At 37.9% G+C, this 20,703-nt stretch overlaps 1 protein-coding gene across 6 annotated transcripts in view; it reads right to left on the reverse strand.

Moving 5' to 3' along the window:
• CNST (consortin, connexin sorting protein) overlaps positions 1 to 20,703 on the reverse strand; it is a 131,256-nt gene that overhangs the window by 108,725 nt on the left and 1,828 nt on the right. For 5 of the 6 annotated variants that reach the window (XM_041750644.1, XM_041750635.1, XM_041750628.1 and 2 more), the window contains exon 2: positions 9,916 to 10,056. The exons of the other annotated variant lie outside the window; for it this stretch is intronic. The gene's annotated coding sequence lies outside the window, so the exon portion shown is untranslated. The remainder of the gene's footprint in view (positions 1 to 9,915; positions 10,057 to 20,703) is intronic. 6 annotated transcript variants of the gene reach the window in all.

The raw sequence follows: 20,703 nt of genomic DNA on the forward strand, positions 1-20,703 counted from the left end.
TCACTCTTGCCATGTGTACATGACCTCATATCCTCATGACAACTCTGTCAAGGAGCCCTTATTAGCACCTCCAGTTTACTAGGAAGCAAACCCAGGCACTGATAGGTTATGTAACTCATCAGAGGCCAAATAGTGTTGGAATTGGGGCTCAATAGTCTGCGTCGCCTCCAATAGCGGCACAGACAGTGGATTTGGAGCAGGTACTGAAGAGGAGGCCTTAGGACAAGTTAAGAGAAGGATGAAAGGAAATTGTGAGAGTGTTTACTATCTAGGCTTAGAAAAAGTCCAGTTGTAGTGTGAGATACTAGGTAATATAAGTTCCTCATGACATTTCCAAAGGCTTATTTTTTAAAATGAAATAAGCACTATAGTTTTTAAAAAGTATCTAGTTCATATGGTCTTACTTATTTATTGCTTCGCGATTTTCCACGAATTATTTCATGCATGTAGATTATTCCCTAAGTGGCATTCAAGTGTCTGAAGCAAGAAAATGTGTTACTTCTTGTGCCATCACAGTGCCAGAGGCACACAACAGATATTTATAAATACTTGCTCAACTGAACTGACATACAAGTGTCTGTCTTTCACTACCTCTTACCTAAGGAAACAAATTTAGGAAAAATGGCCACATCCTTTAAGATGATGTTTAAAATCTATTTAACAGGGATCCCTGGGTGGCACAGCGGTTTAGCGCTTGCCTTTGGCCCAGGGCGCGATCCTGGAGACCTGGGATCGAATCCCACATCGGGCTCCCGGTGCATGGAGTCTGCTTCTCCCTCTGCCTGTGTCTCTGCCTCTCTCTCTCTCTCTGTGACTATCATAAATAAATAAAAATTAAAAAAAAATATCAAAGCCTTTAAAAAAAATAAATAAATAAAAAAAATAAATAAATAAAATCTATTTAACAACAAAAAACCCACAAATATTATCTGGTAGGAAACAGAGGAGAAACTCGACAAACAAAGAATATTTTTGTCTCTGAAAGACGAAATATGATAAGAACAAGTCAGCAAATTCCAAAAAAGAGGCATAAATTAGTAAAAAACAAAAAGGCAACAAAATTAAATGGGCCTACTGTACTTTCTGACCTAGAAACTTTTGAGTCTGTAGTTATAAATCCTTGCTGCTCATGCTATGAAAATTAAAGAAAGGTTAAACATTCAAAGAAAATACAGAAGAACTGTTTTCTTTCCAAAGACAGAAATGAGACAGATGGAATAAGACCAACGTCAACTTTATTTTAAACTAGCTTGTTCATTTTTTTTCTTCAACTACAATTTTACTAGAAAGATTCACCTTCTCACATTCTTGACTGGCTTTCTCCATGAAAGAGAAAACATAAAAGATCATTCCATGCCCTTTTAAAAGGCAAATATGAAAAAAAAAAAAAAAACCTTTGAAACAAATGGAATAAGACCGGTTCCAAGAAGAATCATGACTGGACTTACTGAAATTAAGACATTATTTTGTTAATAGGACTGTCTTGAAGTTTTAAAGGTAAAAGATTATAAAATAATAGAGTAACCTCAGAGGTCCAAGTCAGAATAGAGATATGTTTTGAGCATAATGGGTATAAAATATTGGATGGAGTACAGGCTATCACCCAGACTTGAGTTTCAGAATAACCTGATCGCACAGTTCAATTTAAAAATGACCCAGAGGGCCCGCCTCCTGCCCGCTGGTGAGCGGGTGGGCGGGGGGAAGAAAAAGAAAAAATTACCCAGAGGAGGGGTAAGATGGCGGAATAGGGGTCCTCAACTCACCTGATCCTCACCAATTTACCTAGATAACTTTCAAAACACCCTGAGCACCAATGAATTCGACCTGAGATTTAAAGAGAGAACAGCCAGAACACTGCAGAGAGAAAAGTTTTCACTTCTAGCAGGTTCTTCATTTTTAAGTTTCTTTGTTTTTGACTTTCATATTTCTACTAACATGTCTTAGATATATTTTTCACTTCTGGATTCCCTTCAACATATTCAATTTAATTTTGGGACATAAATGAGATATGGGTTTTTGTTTTGTATTTTTTATTTATTCTCGGTCTCATTTTGTTCTACAATGGTGGAAGTTAATACTTTCTAAAACATGACCAGCATGCACCCGGAACCAAGTGGAATACTGTGCTGGTTCATTCTGTGAGATTATATTCTCCCTTCATTCCCATTCTGCCCCCCTCTTTTATCTTGTTATGTTTTGGTGGTCAATGTTGGGGCTTTCTACAAGAATTGCTGAAAGATCCCAAATTTATATGAATTTGGGATTGAGTATCTTCTAATATACAGAACTTAATATACTCAGAACCAAGAGGATCACCCTCTAGGACCCCTCAGGTAGACTACATTCTCCCTCTACAACTTCTTCACCACCACCATCTCCCAATCCCCCCCCCCACCCCTTTTTTTTCTCTTTACTTTTGTTTTTCTCTCCTCTATTTTCTTATTTTTCATCTTATTTAGGATTTTTGGCCTTTTATTTTTTACTACTTTGTTTTAAAATTTGTTTTTCACTTTAGTGGTCCTCTTGTTTTATTCAGTTCTGATCTTTGTTTTCATTTTCTGGTCTTTGACCTCATCAGAATCATCTAGGGTGAAATTTATTTAGGTCGCAGTTGTTATTTTTGACTCAGCCCATTCATAAAGCCACTCTGCACTGAGCAAAATGACTAGAAGGAAGAATTCACCACAAAAGAAAGGATGAGAAATGGTACTCTGCCACAGAGTTACAGAATATGGATTACAATTCAATGTCTGAAAGCCAATTCAGAAGTGCAATTAAAAAGCTACTGGTGGCTCTGGTAAAAAGCATAAAGGACTCTAGAGACTTCGTTACTGCAGAATTGAGATCTAATCAGGTTGAAATTAAAAATCAATTAAATGAGGCGCAATCCAAAGTGGATGTCCTAATGGCTAGAGTTAATGAGGTGGAAGAAAGAGTGAGCAACACAAAAGACAAGTTGACGGTAAGGAAGGAAACTGAGGAAAAAAGAGAAAAACAATTAAGAGACCATGAAAAAAGGCTAAGGGAAATAAAGGATAGCCTGAGAAGGAAGAATCTACGTATAATTGGGGTTCCAGAAAATGCTGAGAGGGCCAGAGGGCCAGAAAGTATATTTGAACAAATTATAGCTGAGAACCTCCCTAATTTGGGGAGGGGAGCAGGCATTAGGATCCAAGAGATAGAGAGGCTGCCCCCCCCAAAATCAATAAAAACTATTCAACACCTCGACATTTAATAATGAAATTTGCAAATTCCAAAGATAAAGAGAAAATCCTTAAAGCAGCAAGAGACAAGAGATTCTTAACTTATATGGGGAGAAATCTCAGATTAACAGCAGACCTCTACAGAGACCTAGCAGGCCAGAAAGGGCTGGCATAACATATTCAGGGTACTAAATGAGAAGAACATGCAGCGAAGAATACTTTATCCAGCAAGGCTGTCATTCAGAATAAAAGGGGAGATAAAGACCTTCCAAGACAGACAAAAACTGAAAGAATATGTGATCACCAAACAAGCTCTGCAAGAAATATTAAGAGGGAACCCTGTAAAAGAAGGAGGAAGCCCAAAGAAATAATCCACACAAAAAAGGACTGAATAGGTATTACGATGACACTAAATTCATATCTTTTGATAATTACTCTGAACATGAATGGGCTAAATGATCCCATCAAAAGATGCAGGGTTTCATACTGGATAAGAAAGCAAGACCCATCTATTTGCTGTCTATAAGAGACTCATTTTAGACCTAAGGACACCTTCAGCCTGAAAATGAAGGGGTGGAGAACCATTTACCATTCAAATGATCCTCAAAAGAAAACTGGAATAGTAATCCTCATATCAGATAAATTAAGGTTTATCCCAAAGACTGTAGTAAGAGATGAAGAGGAACACTATATCATACTTAAAGGGTCTATATGCCAATTAATTAGGCAATCTAGAAGAAGTGGATCCATTTCTGGAAAACCACAAATTACCAAAATTGGAACAGGAAGAAATAGAAAACCTGAACAGGCCAACAACCAGTGAGGAAATTGAAGCAGTAATCAAAAACCACCCAAGACACAAAAGTCCAGGGCCAGATGGCTTTCCAGGGGAATTCTATCAAATGTTTAAAGAAGAAATAATACCTATTCTACTAAAGCTGTTCTGAAGGATAGAAAGGGACAGAATACTTCCAAACTTGTTTTATGAGACCAGTATCATCTTGATTCTAAAACCAGACAAAGCCCCCACCAAAAAGGAAAATTATAGACCAGTATCCCTGATGACCACGGATGCAAAAATTCTCGACAAGATACTAGCCAATAGGATCCAACAGTACATTAAGAAGATTTTCACCAACACCAAGTGGGATTTATCCCCAAGATGCAAGGCTGGTTCAGCACTCGTAAAACAATCAACAATGTGATAGATCACATCAACAAGAGAAAAAACAAGAACCATATGATCCTCTCAATAGATGCAGAGAAAGCTTTTGACAAAATATAGCATCCATTTCTGGTCAAAACTCTTCAGAGTGTAGGGATAGAGGGAACATTCCTCAGTATCTTAAAAGCCACCTATGAAAAGCCCACAGCAAATATCATTTTCAATGCGGAAAAACTGAGAGCCTTTCCCCTATGATCAGGAACATGACAGGGATGTCCACACTCACCACTGTTATTAGAAGTACTAGAAGTCTTAGCCTCAGCAATAAGACAACTAAAAGAAATAAAAGGCATTCAAATTGCCAAAGAAGAGGTCAAACTCTCCCTCTTCGCAGATGACATGATACTGTACATAGAAAGCCCAAAAGACTCCACCCCAAGATTGCTAGAATTCATATAGCAATTTGGCAATGTGGCCGGATACAAAATCAATGCCCAGAAATCAGTGGCATTTCTATACACTAACAATGAGATTGAAGAAAAAGAAATTAAGGAGTCAATCCCATTTACAATTGCACCCAAAACCATAAGATACCTAGGAATAAACCTCACCAAAGAGGTAAAGGATCTATACCCTAAAAACTATAGAACACTTCTGAAAGAAACTGAGGAAGACACAAAGAGATGGAAAAATATTCCACGCTCATGGACTAGAAGAACTAAAATAGTGAAAATGTCTATGCTACCCAGGGCAATGTACATGTTCAAAGCAATCCCTATCCAAATACCAGGCACTTTCTTCAGAGAGTTGGAACAAATAATCTTAAGATTTGTGTGGAATCAGAAAAGACCCTAAATAGCCAGGGGAATATTGAAAAAGAAAACCAAAGCTGAGGGCATCACAATGCCAGATTTCAAGTTGTACTACAAAGCTGTGATCATCAAGACAGTGTGGTAGTGGCACAAACACAGACACACAGATCAATGGAACAGAATAAAGAACCCAGAAATGGGCCCTCAACTCTATGGTCAACTAATATTCGAGAAAGCAGGAAAGACTATCCACTGGAAAAAGGATAGTCTCTTCAAAAAATGGTGCTAGGAAAAGACAGCCACATGCAGAAGAATGAAACTAGATCATTTCCTTACATTATGCACAAAGATAAAGTCAGATGGAAGAAAGATCTAAATGTGAGACAAGAATCAATCAAAATCCTAGAGAAGAACACAGGTAACAATCTTCTTGAACTTGCTCGCAGCAACTTCTTGCAAGATACATCTATGAAGGCAAGGGGAACAAAAGCAAAAATGAACTATTGGGACTTCATCAAGATAAAAGGCTTCTGCACAGCAAAAGAAACAGTCAACAAAACTAAAAGACAACCTACAGAATGGGAGAAGATATTTGCAAATGACATGTCAGATAAAGGGCTAGTATCCAAGATCTATAAGAACTTCTTAAACTCAATACACAAGAAACAAACAATCCAATCATGAAATAGACAAAAGACATGAACATAAATTTCACCTAAGACATACACATGGCCAAAAAGCACATGAGAAAATGCTCCGCATCACTTGCCATCAGGGAAATACAAATCAAAACCACAATGAGATACCACCTCACACCAGTGAGAACGGTGAAAATGAACAAGACAGGAAATAGCAAATGTTGGAGAGGATGTGGAGAAAGGGGAACCCTCTTGCACTGTTGGTGGGAATGTGAACTGGTACAGCCACTCTGGAAAACTGTGTGGACGTTTCTCAAAGAGTTAAAAATAGAGCTACCCATCTAAAAAGAAAAAAAAAAATAGAGCTCCTTATGATCCAGCAATTGCACTACTGGGTATTTACCCCAAAGGTACAGATGCAGTAAAACGTTAGGACACCTGCACCCAATGTTTATAGCAGCAATGTCCACAATAGCCAAACTGTGGAAGGAGCCTCGATGTCCATCGACAGATAAATAGATGAAAAAAATGTGGCGTATACACACACACACACACACACACACACACACACACAATGGAATATTACTCAGCCATCAGAAAGGATGAATACCCACCATTTGCTTTGACGTGGATGGACCTGGAGGGTATCATGCTGAGTGTAGTAAGTCAATCGTAGAAGGACAATCATTATATGGTCACTCATATAGGGAATATAAGAAATAATAAAAGGGATTATCGGGGAAAGGAAGGAAAATAAGTGGGAAAAATTAGAGAGGGTGACAAAACATGAGTGACTCCTAACTCTGGGAAATGAACAAGAGGTAGTGGAAGGGGAGGTGGGCAGGGGGATGTGGTGACTGGGTGACGGGCACTGAGAAGGGCACTTGACAGGATGTGCACTGGGTGTCACACTATATGATGGCAAATCAAACTTCAGTAAAAAAATATTTAGGGCAGCCCCGGTGGCGCAGTGATTTAGCACTGCCTTCAGCCCAGGGCGTGATCCTAGAGACCCGGGATCAAGTCCCACATCAGGCTCCCTGTCCGGAGCCTGCTTCTCCCTCTGCCGGTGTCTCTGCCTCTTTCTCTCTCTGTGTCTCTCATGAATAAATAAATAAAATCTTAAAAAAAATTATTTAAATAATAAATAAATAAAAATGACGCAGAGGAGGGTCAGAGGGTCTGCAAAGTGAATTAGCATAAGGAAGTAAAAGTAAGAGAGGAGGAAATAACGCGGTAGGAGATAACAAAGTCATAAGAACAGTAGAGCAGGATTTGCTTGTGCTGCTTATACTTTTATTTCATACGAATTACCAATCTTGAAAATGTTTTAAATACAAAAACATCTGCACCTTAATGTTTCCTTAGTATGTGTTTTTTCCTTACTGAAAGGAAGATGTCCACTTTAGTGACCTTCAGGAAAAGCAGTAACTTGGTCATATCCCATCAAAAAAGAGAGGGCAGGATATTTTCTAAAAAGGTAAAAAACCAAAATCATTATTTTCAACTTTTTAAAATAAAAATGTTACTTTACTTGTCCCATGTTAGAACAAGACTTCCAAATGTTTCCACTCTGGCACTTGTTTAAATTCTGAAGGCCACATTTTCACAGCTTCCTAAATGCAAACTTATTGTCTTTTATGAACATAGTTTACTGAGTGTCTAACGAAGTACATACCACCAGGCTCTGTGCAGTGTATGGAGGGGTAGAAGGGGGAAGGGGAACAGGAATAAAAAAGGGTTAAGAAAACCACAGGCCCAAAATGGTTTCACTTCAGTCAGGTCACCACACTGGGGCTTAATAACCTAATTTAACTGCAGTTCCAACCTTCCCTAGAAATGTAGTCTTAACTGGTCAGTCAGGAATTTTCCAATCAATGCTAAGAAGGCAATCCATCCCACGAAGGAAGATGGCATGATCCACTAATAAGACCCCTCTGTCCCCCTCAAAAAGGTGATCTCAAACTGAAATAAATCTTTTTTTTCTGTTCATGACTTCCTTGTACTGCTTTTTAAAACCTTTCTCCTGGGGCGCCTGGGTGGCTCAGTCAGTTGATCCTCTGCCTTTGGCTCAGATCATGATCTCAGGGTCCTAGGATCAAGCCCCACATTGGGATTCCTGCTCAGCAGGGAGTCTGCTTCTCCCTCTCCCTGCCACTCTGCCTGCTATGTGTCTTTGTGCTCTAATACATAAATAAAATATTAAAAAAAAAATGTTCCCCCTGTCTGTAGCCCTTTGGAGCTCCCTTCTACTTGCCAGCTGCCTAATTCACAAGTCATTTTATAAAGCCAATTAGATTTACAAATGTACTAGGTTGAATTTTTTTTTAATCAAAGAATTAAGAGGTGTAATCTGTGTCCAAGACTGTTCATTCTATTTGAGGAGACAAAGCACATGTACAAGAAAACAGTAAAAGACAAGCTATTAGTAACTATTGAGAATAAGGGAAAAGAAGGACGTGATAAAGCATAGCAGAAGTAACACCAGACTGCAAGAAGTGAAATCTGCATTATAATCCAAATCCTGTTCATAACTTTTTTGAAAAGCTCAGGCAATACATCTGTCTGAACCTTAATTTCCTCAGCAATAAAAACATGGGCTCTCTCAATTGTAACTATTTATGCCACTACTTCATAAATATGGCATTCTTGAATGCCTTTAGTAAAAAAAAAAAAAAAAAAAAAAGTGATAGTCCTTAAGCACCAACATATTATTTTTACTTATAATACCAAAGATGTAAAGACAAAAAACACCAATAAAATTAAAATAGCATCAATTTAATATTTTGCTGGCTGCTCTGTAAAAATTAGATTTCTGATCATAACTTGAATATGATTATCAATTGTGATAATTCTGAATAAGCGTTTATTATTTTCTTGTAGCTTATCAAAATGAACATTCTAATAAATTAACGTTTTCCATTTTTGCACTTCTCTATTTTATACATCTTCTATGATGAACATGCATTTTTTCCAATTAAGTTTTAAAAAATCATAGCTTTATTAAGATATAATTCCCATACAATTTACACATTTATAACATACAATTCGACAGTTTTTGGTACATTCACAAAGTTGTGCAACTCTGTCACAATAGATTTTAGAGTATTTCATCATCACTCCCCACATACCTATGAATTGTCACTTTAAATCCTCTCAGCTCCCTCTCCCCCAACCCCAGGCAACCAGTAAACCACGAATCCACTTTCTGTCTCTCCCTATTCTAAATATTTCATTTAAATGGAATCATACCATATGTGGTCTTTTGGGACTGGCTTATTTTGTTTAGCATAATGTTTTCAAGATATATCCATGTGGTAACATATTATCAACACTTCATTTATTGCCAAAAATATTCCATTGTATCAACAGACTACATTTTATCCATTCATCAGCTGATGGACATTTGAGTTGTTTCTACTTTTTGTCTATTGTGACTAATGCCTAAAAAATTATTCCTATGCAGGCTTTTTTTTTTTTTTTTTTTTTTGAACAACTGCCTTCAATTCTTTTCAGTATATCTAGCAGTGGAATTCCTGGGTCATATGCCAATGTGATGCTTAAGTTATTGAGAAACCACATTTTTTACAGTTGCCATACCATTTTCCATTTCCACCAGCAACATATAAGGGTTCCAGTTTCTTCATCTCAAGGTACGAAGTGATATCTCATTGTGGTTTTGATTTGCCATTTCTCTGATGGATAATAAGCATTCTTTCATGTGTTTACTGGCCACCTGTATATTATTTTTGGAGAAATATCTATTCAGATACTTTGCCATTTTTAAATTAGATTATTTGTCTTTTCATGGAGTTGTAGGTTGCATTATTTTTATACTCAGAAAGCACTTCAGGAGTGCCTGGCTGGCTCAGTGTGCAACTCTTGATCTTTGGGCTCTAAGTTTGAGCCATATGTTGGGTATAGAGATCACTTAAAAACAAAATCTTAAAAAAGAAAAAAAAATTAAAAAGCCTTGAACACATGCTAATTTTTCTGTTTTCTTCTAAATCATTAGGAATGTGATAGGGTTAATATAAAAATTGAAAGTTGTGTTAATAAAGAAATCTTCCCCATTCCTCATATACTCCTTTACTCACCTCTGGGGAGGTAGACTGATTTATCTGTTTGGTAAACTTGGTAATAACTAGGTTTGGCTGGCTCAGCCACCTTTTTTCTTCCTCAAGTGAGCCTGCCTGCAGAGAACACGCTCTGCTCTGCTGTTTTAGCTGGGCAGGTACCTGGACAGGAAAAGACATGGAAGAGATTAAGTATGGATCAAAATATTATATAGGTGGTGGGCAGCCCCAGTGGCTCAGGGGTTCAGTGCTGCCTTCAGTCCAGAGCATGATCCTGGAGACCCAGGATCTAGTCCCACATCGGGCTCCCTGCATGGAGCCTGCTTCTCCCTCTGCCTGTGTCTCTGCCTTTCTCTCTCTCTGTGTTTCTCATGAATAAATAAATAAAATATTTAATATATATATTATATAGATGGACAGTAAGGACAGGTGGGATGGGACAGGCACTTCAATACAGGTACAAAGACCAGGAGTTTTGAGAGGAAACTGTGACAGTCTGGCTGGATGGGGAAAGCATGAGAAGTACCTGGAGACCTACTGAACTCATTATTGCTCCTATTTCAGCTCAAATCCCAAGCCTTATTACCAGTCCCTCAGCAACCCATCTCTCTAACTTTATTCCCTACTAGTCTTCTATAAAATTTCTTCCCTGACTACAATGGGCAACTTATTTACCTCTAAAATTAACAAGGATTTTTAAAAATGAGAGCTATCATATGAGTAAGGGTTCAGTGAAATACACTGACACAGGCTGCTCAATTTGAAGGTAAATTGGCACAACTTATCAGAAAACAACTTCATGGTATGTAGCAAGAATATTGAAACAGTTAAGACCTAGTAGTTTTATTTCTGAAGATCGATGATAAGAAATAATACCAACAAAAAAAGAAGAAAAGAAAGGGGGGGATCCTCTATGCACAAAGATGATCATGGAGGCATTCTTTTAAAGGTTTATTTTGTTCCAGGAACTGCTCTGCATATTCTTACACATTACTTAACTTAACCTTGTAAGTCCCATGAAGTGTTATTTCCCCCACTTACATATGCGAAAACTAAAGGGTAAGGTGGTTCAAGAGTCTTCGCCAGGTTTCTGTGGCAGTGAGTGAAAAACTAGAAACAATCTCAATTTTCAATAACAGAGGAGCAACTAAGTAAATTAGCTTATACCTCAAGTGTTACAAAGCCCATAATACGTACATTATGAATCTGTACTAAAATCACAGAAAGTAGAATCTGAAACAAATCATAAATAGGATCTCAACTCTGTTTACATATACTGCAAAGAGACTGAAAGTAAATATACAAAAATGTTAATAGTTCCTTCTCTTGATGAATGGGAATGATCAATGGGAGTAAAAGTGATTTTTTTTTGCACTTTTCTGTATTTTGTATATTTAAAGATTATCTTTTTATAATAAAAAAAAATTTAAGTTGAATCATGGGGTGCCTGGGTGGCTCAGCTAATTAAGCACCTGACTCTTGGTTTCAGCTCAGGTCGTGATCTCATGACTGTGAGATTGAGCCCCTTGTTGAGCTCCATGCTCAGCACAGAGTCAGCCTGAGATTCTCTCCTTCTCCTTCTGCCCCTCCCCCTGCTTGCAAGCACATGTGTTCACTCTCAAATAAATAAAGCTTTATAAAAAGTTGAATTGGGGTATGAGGGTGGCTCAGTCGGTTAAGTGTCCAACTCTTGTTTTTCAGCTCAGGTCATGATCTCAGGGTCCCAGAATCGAGCCCCGTGTTGGGCTCCAAGCTCAGTGGGAATCTGCTAGAGAACCTCTCTCTCCCTCCGCCTGGGCTCTCTCTTGTGTGCGCAAGTGCACGCTCTCTAAAATAAGTAAATAAAATCTTAAAAAAGAAAGTTGAATCAAGAACACATATTTTTAAAAAATCACTAATAATGGCACTGTTAACCTAAGTACTAATCTTGTTCACTTCTTTAAAAAGAAAATAATACAAGTAAATACAAGATTATCACAAAAGTTTAGCAAATTTAAAACAAAACACACCATTCATGAAGTGCTTTCTGTAGGCTACACAGAAGGTAGTCACTTTGACAAGCATTATCTCATGTAATACGCTGTGGGTCTTCCTTTTGAGATGTGTGTTTATGCACCATTTCAGAAGACAGCTATTACTTTATTTGTTCTATTTTAGAACCATCAAAGAGTTGCCTGATATTTTTGTCAATAACCTAGAGAAACAGGAGTTCTTAAAAAGCCATTTTTTAAGGGCACAAAGTATACACCATTACTGAGGAACTTCACAGATCTTAGAAATGAACTCATCTCAATTGTTACAGAACCTGTCCCTGTATGTTTACCAAACTCTAAGTCAGAAAGGTAGCATTTGAAATTCCAGTAAAATTAAAAGAATAAAATTCTACGCAATATTTACTGAATTAATTATAAATTATACTGACAATTGTTTTTCATGTATTTTTCTTTTCCTGTCTAAAAAAATTAAAACAAATCTGCATAAAGCTCTTTATGACAATAAGAGATAAAATTATGTATATATATATTTGTGATGTGCATTTTTCATTAAATGTTTTGGTGAAAACGCTGATTCTACTGCATTTCCCACAGTACTTAGCATAATACTGATCACCTATGGGCTCAAACATTAGCCATTAAACTGATAGGACCTGATGCTAGGTTTGGATTCATTCACAAGCCACCATATTTCAAAATTATTCACCAAAATGTGCATAAATGTTGTTAAAGTGTACATACCCATATACACTGTAATGTGTAGGTTCATATGGAATATCAGTAAAATTAAATAATGAACTCAACTGGATGAAGTACATGATCCATACAACATCAAACACAATTCTAACGATATTTTTTAAATTTTTTTTTTAATTTTTATTTATTTATGATAGTCACAGAGAGAGAGAGAGAGAGGCAGAGACACAGGCAGAGGGAGAAGCAGGCTCCATGCACTGGGACCCTGACGTGGGATTTGATCCCGGGTCTCCAGGATCGCGCCCTGGGCCAAAGGCAAGCACCAAACCGCTGCGCCACCCAGGGATCCCCTAACGATATTTTTAAATCACAAAACCTAAGCCAGGAATTCTGTAACTTAGTTTCTATTCTTCTTTTGAACAATAAAAACTCATTAATTCTGTCATTTCCGAAGTTATTAGGAAATTTCAAAATGAGTTTAGGCCAATATATTTGCTCTCAATTAAAGTTCTCATAGTCTCACAAAGCCCTTTCAATCCATCCTGCATACCAGAGGCAGATTTCTCTTTTGAAAACAAGTACCTTTGTGTTTTACAATAAAAACAGTGACCTGATACACTTGTGGAATGAATATTTCTTCGTATCTCAAAGATCTATGGTGACATCTCACTTCTGACCAATATAGCCAGTATCTCCCCTGTCATGTTGTTACCGGCACCAAAACAATTTCTGCATCTCAGATAAGCCCCAGCATCCCCAGCAGACAACTAACTACCAAGGTCTCATTATCTGGTTCTTACTTCCTACCCCATCCGGCTGTCAGTCACTTGCAGCTGCTACCCTACTGCCACGGCCCAGTCCAAGCATACCAAGAACTCCAGACTCCTGAATTTTTGTCTGGCCTAACAGACATATATTGATTTATAGCTATAGCATACTGAAAGTTAACAGAAAGGCAGGTAGAGAGAAAGATGTAAAAGAGAATATGCTTTCTTTTAGTTATTCAAGAGAATGTATTTTTAAATAGATTTTATTTATTTATTCATGAGAGACTCAGAGAGAGAGAGACAGAGAAGCAGAGACATAGGCAGAGGGAGAAGCAGGCTTCATGCAGGGAGACTGACATGGGACTCGATCCCAGGTCTCCAGGATCACGCCCTGCGCTGAAGGCGGCGCTAAACCGCTGAGCCACCCGGGCTGCCCAAGAGAAAGTATTTTGATGGGGTTTTGGGAAAAGAAAAAAATGCAAGAGCAAGGTAGTTTGCTCTAGGTTACAAATTCTAAAAGGATAAACTAATAGAAAAAAAAATCGTCCCAGAGAAAGATACCTTACAGTGTTTTAGAAGATTGTTGGTAGAATATGATTTTCCCCAAAGATGTTTTATTTCAGTGGCAAATATTCCCTGAGGAAACATAAACAATAAGAGATACACACTCTAGTACAGCCTATGTTTGTGTACTCAAAGTATACTTGTACTCAGTTTTTTTCAGGACATATCCATTGGACATTTGAAGTAGGCTGAGAGATAAATGGATTTGGACTCTAAATTAGAGCTTCTGTTCAACTTTAATTATAGAAAAAATACTAATTTTTGAATGAGCATTTCACCCTCAAGTTAAAATTTATCTACCTTTTTTCACTTTGGAGCATTATTACTTTTGTAATAGAGAAGGAAGGAAAGAAGGAGTAAGGTTTGTATTCCTCCTCCACTTCTAGGTTATAGTAAACCATGACCTGTTCTGACTTTTGAACTTTCCATATAAAACTGAAGAATAGAAAGAAACCAAAAGGTGAAGTAACGCAGAGTAAGTTTTGGGACATCCCCGATATCTTTCAAATACTCTGAAAAGCTACAACAGAATGGAAACTTTCCAGCAGAGGCTATAAAAAAATACAAAGGACTACATAAGTACATGGAAGCTTTAGTTATAAGACCGACATTCTTAGAATGTCTGTTTCCTCAGCCTCAGTTAAGTGTTCCGAAGCCGACTTTTTGCTTGTTGTTGTTGTTGTTTGTACACACAGGTATATACTCTTTGAAGCTGTCAAGGAAGGCAAAGGTCAAAGCCCTGTTGGGGCCCACCAGGGAAGCCCTATGTTTTCCCCAGGTATGTAGCTGAAAAAGAACAAAAAGCCTGTAGGCATCAAAATCCACAAAATTATAATTAAACAAGAGGCCATTTGATCCAGTTAAAAACTATCTCCTGAATTAAATGCTATTTAGATGAATGTGCAACAGATCTTTCTCTGGCTAGTGAAAATATGAGCTTTGGTGGATAGAAGACCTAGCAGATCAATTTTTAAACTAGAGTTCAGATGTAAGACCAAGAAGACAAACCTTTTTTTCTCTCCTCAGCCACAAAACATGTATAATATGATTAACATAAGGAAGTCACATGACCTTGTCTCTAATTGTGGCTCTTTACACTGCTTACCAAATGTTGTAAGTATAATTCTAATTGGGACGGCAAAGAACTCCACAACAACAAAAAAATTTTTTAACTATTAGAGCAAATGGAAGCAAGTGATTACTTTGTAAAGTATCAGAAAAAAATAAAGCCTGGTGATTTAATTTGGATTAAGAAGTCACAAATGAATAGAATGCCTTTTCCAGGAAACCAAACTTTGTGATTTACTGATCAGCAGTTTTCACGAACTTCCACTCTTCATCTGAGTTGAAGTCCAGGGAGGAAATCATGATTACTTGGAATGAATCCCTTTAAGACCTGCATTAAATAACCATTTTCATGCTCCACAAGCAGGGGAAAACAAAAAACTGAAAGAAATAATCTTTGGTGCTACATAAGGTACAGAAGAAATAACTCCACTAGGTTTCAGTAAAGGAAATACATTTTCACAAAAATAAGTTCTCATTGAAAAATCTTAAGCAATGTTTTTCACTTCATCTAAAACCTTTTTTTAAGGGGATCCCTGGGTGGCTCGGCAGTTTAGCGCCTGCTTTTGGCCCAGGGTGTGGTCCTGGAGTCCCAGGATCGAGTCCCACGTCGGGCTCCCTATGTGGAGCCTGCTTCTCCCTTTGCCTGTGTATGTGCCTTTCTCTCTCTCTCTCTCTCTCTCTCTGTATCTCTCATGAATGAATGAATGAATGAATAAATAAATAAATAAAATCTTTAAAAAAATAAAAATAAAAACTTTTTTAAAAGACTTGTAAAAAAAAAAATAGACTTGTACTGTTTTGATACCTGAAGACAAAAATAGCAAGAAAAGTAATGCATGCATAAAATAAAAATGTAAGTGTTATGCTCTCAAATAGTCAGAAACAACAGCATTCTTAATCTTTTCATGAAGTTCACATATTTATTTAGTTAGGTAGAAGTCTTCCAGGAAAAACAGGCTAGTATTCTCATAAGAGAATTTAACAGATACGAAAATTACAAAAAAACGCTAATTCCTAAAATTGCCTAGGTACTGTCGTTTAAAATGTCCAAAGACCTAATGTCAATAAAGGTGACAATATTTGTTGCTTAATGCTTCAATTCAGCATTCTTCTTATGGCCAAAAGAAAAAATTAATTTTGTCAATATTTTGACAGACACATTACTATCTTTCCTTTCCACATGGCTGATGAGATTAAAAACAGGAAGTCCTACAAGATGGCAGGGAGGAGTGGTGTGATGCTACAAAGTTTCCATCTGCAAACATGTGAAGACCAGAATCTTACAACTGTGATTAAACAATTTGAGAAATCTCAAGCTATCATGATTCAGAAGTTTTATGAGACTTTTTTTTTTAGATTGTTTGGACAAGATCTTTATTTTTCTTTTATTGAGGTATTATTGACTAGTGACGTATTTCTTCAAAAAATATTACAAATAAATTACTTCAAAAAAATAAATTACTTCGAGTGAGTGAAAAACAAAAGTATTCCCTAGTCAAAAGGAAATATAATTTCCCCCAAGGGAATGATTCCTAAATAAAGAAAAGCCTGTATTCATGTGAATCTTCAAGGCTCTACTGGAGAGAACTCTCTGCAACAGTATCGAGACACAGACATACTGAATATAGAATTTCTCAATAAAAATATAATCTTAAATCTATTAAGATCATCTTTAAAAACTGAAGATTGCCAAACTCTCAATTACTCTTTTTGAAATTAAAAAAAAAATTGCTAAGACTACTTTATAGGAACAAAATACATTCTCTCTTATTCAACTAAAATGGTGTTGATGGGCAGTTATCTAGATTTAAATACAAATGAAAACACTGTATTCTCCTACTATAATGTGAACGTATGTCTCATGAAACAATCATCATCCAAACCTCCTTCCTCAATTCTGTCTCTAATCCTTTAATACTCCACACACTGCCCACACTGAGCTAGATCTGTGGCTAGACCTTACAGAGGGATTTTGTTTACTGACCAGGTAATTTAAGATTTCTTTAAACCATAAAGGTTGGGAAGGGGGCATTTTTCTTAGATTACATTAAATATTAATTAGTCTTTCAAGTGAATTTCGATGCTAAATGTTAATATTTAATGTAGATGTAAACAGTGCAGATAAAGCAGTATTTAGGGTAGTTTAAATAGGATATACAAGTCAAGGGGTGTCTGGGTGGCTCAGTCGGTTAACCATCTGACTTTTATTTTTTAAGATTTATTTATTCATGAGAGACACAGAAAGAGAGAGAGGTAGAGACATAGGCAGAGGGAGAAGCACACTCTTCACAGAAGCCGGATGTAGGACTCGATCCTGGATTCTGGGATTACGACCTGAGCCGATGGCAGCTGCCTAAACGTTTAGCTACCCAGGCATCCCAAAGCATCTGACTCTTGATTTCAGCTCAGGTCATGATCTCAAGGTCTTGAGATGGAGCCCCAGATCTATCCATGGCATTTGCTTGAGATTCTCTCCCCCTCTGCCCCTGCGCCAGCTCTCTCTAAAGAAAAAAAAATACAAGTCAAGATAGGAACAATGATGGGTCCTATTGATTCCACTGAGGTCAGCTAGCTGCAGGGTTTGTTTTCCAACAGAGTATCCTTCAGGTTTAACAGCTCTGAATGAGATGGTTCCATGCAGTCACCACTTGTGTTGCAAACACAACTTAAACAACATATCTAGACAGCATGTCAGTAGTTTTCTATTAAAAGTGCTATCTTGGGATGCCTGGGTGGCTCAGCAGTTGAGTGTCTGCCTTTGGCTCAGGGGTCCTGGGAACAAGTCCCACATCGGGCTCCCTGTGTGCCTCTCTCTCTCTCTGTTGTGTCTCTCGTGAATAAACAAATAAAATCTTAAAAAAAAAAAAAAAAGTGCTATCTTTCCCTCTGGTCACGATCCTAGACTCCTGGAAAAAAAGCCGAGTTGGGTTCCTTGCTGAGCGAGGAGTCTGCTTTTCCCTCTGCTCGGTTTTCTCTCTTTCTCTCAAATAAATAAATAAATAAATAAATAAATAAATAAATAAATAAATAAATAAAATCTTTTAAAAAAGTATGATGTTTCCTTTTATTTTTTTTTAAGATTTTATTTATTTATTCATGAGAGACACCGGGTGGGGGTAGGGGTTCAGAGACACAGGCAGAGGGAGAAGCAGGCTCCATGCAGGGAGCCTGACGTGGGACTCGATCTCGGGACTCCAGGATCAGGCCCTGGGTGGAAGGCAGCACTAAACCGCTGAGCCACCCAGGCTGCCCTGATGTTTCCTTTAATTTTTTTTTTTTAAGATTTTATTTATTTATTCATAGAGACACAGAGAGAGAGAAGGAGAGAGAGAGACAGGCAGAGGGAGAAGCAGGCTCCACGCAGGGAGCCCAATGTGGGACTCGATCCTGGGTCTCCAGGATCACACCCCGGGCTGCAGGCGGCGTCAAACTGCTGTGCCACTGGGGCTGCTCTGATGTTTCCTTTTAAATTTACCTAAAGCACCAGACATGTGTTGTTTCCTAGTAATCAGACTCCCAGCATCTTAGAGCCAAAAAATACACTCCTTCTTTCTAAATTTTACTGAAAAGATTTTCTCTTTCCTTTGACCAACAACACTGTAATACAGAGAAGCACATGTACGAAACAGCCATACCTGAAACTGACTCAGAAAATAAGTCTACGACTGCAGGAACTCTCCCTGTTCACAGTAAAGTCCAATCTTCTTGTAAGTCTTCCAGCTCTCCCTCCTTAATATAGACAGGTAAAGGAGACAGAGACTCACACAGGACTGACATTGTTGACATGCAGATATAAATAACTGTAACAATGACACCCCAGGAAATGACTGAGTATTCTAATTATCTTACAGCCCTCACAAAACATGCACTTGGGCACCTGTTTATCCTCCTCAGTATGATACAGTCAACATTAAGGCAAAGAGATTTCTTGGAACTTTCTTCCTGCCACACAAACTTCTCAGTCTGAACATCACAGCACTTTAGGAAAAGGATTTTTAAAATTATCCCACTGGGTTTACCCCAGACTCTCAGGGTAGGAAGACATCTTTAAAAGCCCACAGGAGGGGATCCCTGGGTGGCTCAGCAGTTTGGCGCCTGCCTTTGGCCCAGGGCATGATCCTGGAGTCCCGGGATCGGGTACCGTGTTGGGCTCCCAGCATGGAGCCTGCTTATCTCTCTGCCTCTGTGTGTGTGTCTATAATTAATTAATAAATAAATAAATAAATAAATAAATAAATAAATAAATAAATCCCATAGTAGCTCTGTGCTGCCCACTGAGGTTCTATCCATTGGCTAGCTATGTGTAGCTTCTGAGCACTTGAAATGGGCTGGTCTGAATTCAAATGTACTCTAGGTATAAAAACCAGATTTTGTGGCTCAGGAGGTTGGGCATCTGCCTTTGGTTCAGGTCATGATCTCAGGGTCCTGTGACTGAGCTTCTCCCTCTCCCTCTGCCTCTCCCTCCCTCCTGCACTTGCTCTCTCTCAAAATGAATAAAATCTTAAACCAGATTTTGTAGATTAAGTATAAAAGAATGCAAAATATCTCATTATTAACTTACCAAACTGATTACATCTGAAATTGTATCGGTTCAATAAAATATATTATTAAAAATAATCTCAGTTGTTTCTCTTTTTATTTAGGAAACTTTACGTTGCTCGTGTGGTTTGCATTACAGTTAGATTGTTACAGACCTACATCCCTATAGCAATGCTTAGAGACTTACAGCCTTAGTTCTGACAGCAAACAAGAGCTATCACCTGACATTTTCCAATTACAACTGCCTTTTAAAAGCCAAAAGAGGGATGCCTGGGTGGCTCAGGGATTGAGCAACTGCCTTTGGCTCAAGGTGTGATCCTGGGGCCTGGGATCGTCCCATATCAGGCTCCTTGTGGAGAGCCTGCTTCTTCCTCTGCCGGTGTCTCTGCCAGCCCCGTCCCCACCTCTCATGAATAAATAAAATCTTAAAAAAAAAAAAAAAAAAAGAGGGGCTCCTGGGTGGTTCAGTCACTCGGGCTCTGACTTTTGGTTTAGGTCATGATCTCAGGGTTGTGGGCATCTAGTCCCACGCGGGGCTCCTCACTTATCGGGAGTCTGCTTCTATTCCTCTCTATCTCTAAATAAATAGATCCTTAAAAAAATAATTTAAAAAATCAAGGGATCCCTGGGTGGCGCAGCGGTTTGGCGCCTGCCTTTGGCCCAGGGCGCAATCCTGGAGACCCGGGATCGAATCCCACGTCGGGCTCCCGGTGCATGGAGCCCGCTTCTCCCTCTGCCTGTGTCTCTGCCTCTCTCTCTCTCTGTGACTATCATAAATAAATAAAAAATTAAAAAAAAATAATTTAAAAAATCAAAAGAAAATGTATTTTCTGGATTCAATCCATTGAGATTATAATAACAACTTAAGAAGAATGTAAAAACAGAATCACTTTGCCCTGACAACATTTTAAAGATTGAGTTCAAAAAGGCAAAAATAGCACAGGATGCAGAAACTACACCTCTTATAGAAAGTAATGTGGGAAATACACAAACCAAATTTTTCTAATAAAATCTGAATGTTGATTATAAGGTAGATCTTTCAAGTGAAATTAACATTTCTTTCATTTTCAGTACCTAGGGCCTCAGAAAAGATAAAATAGGTATGATACTGTCTTTAATATTCAAGCACCTTCAACCACAAGCAACCACCAACATTATAAAAAGGGAAATACTTGTAACCT

This window comes from Vulpes lagopus, chromosome 1 (genome assembly GCF_018345385.1).
Source record: "Vulpes lagopus strain Blue_001 chromosome 1, ASM1834538v1, whole genome shotgun sequence".
Lineage (NCBI taxonomy): Eukaryota > Metazoa > Chordata > Mammalia > Carnivora > Canidae > Vulpes > Vulpes lagopus.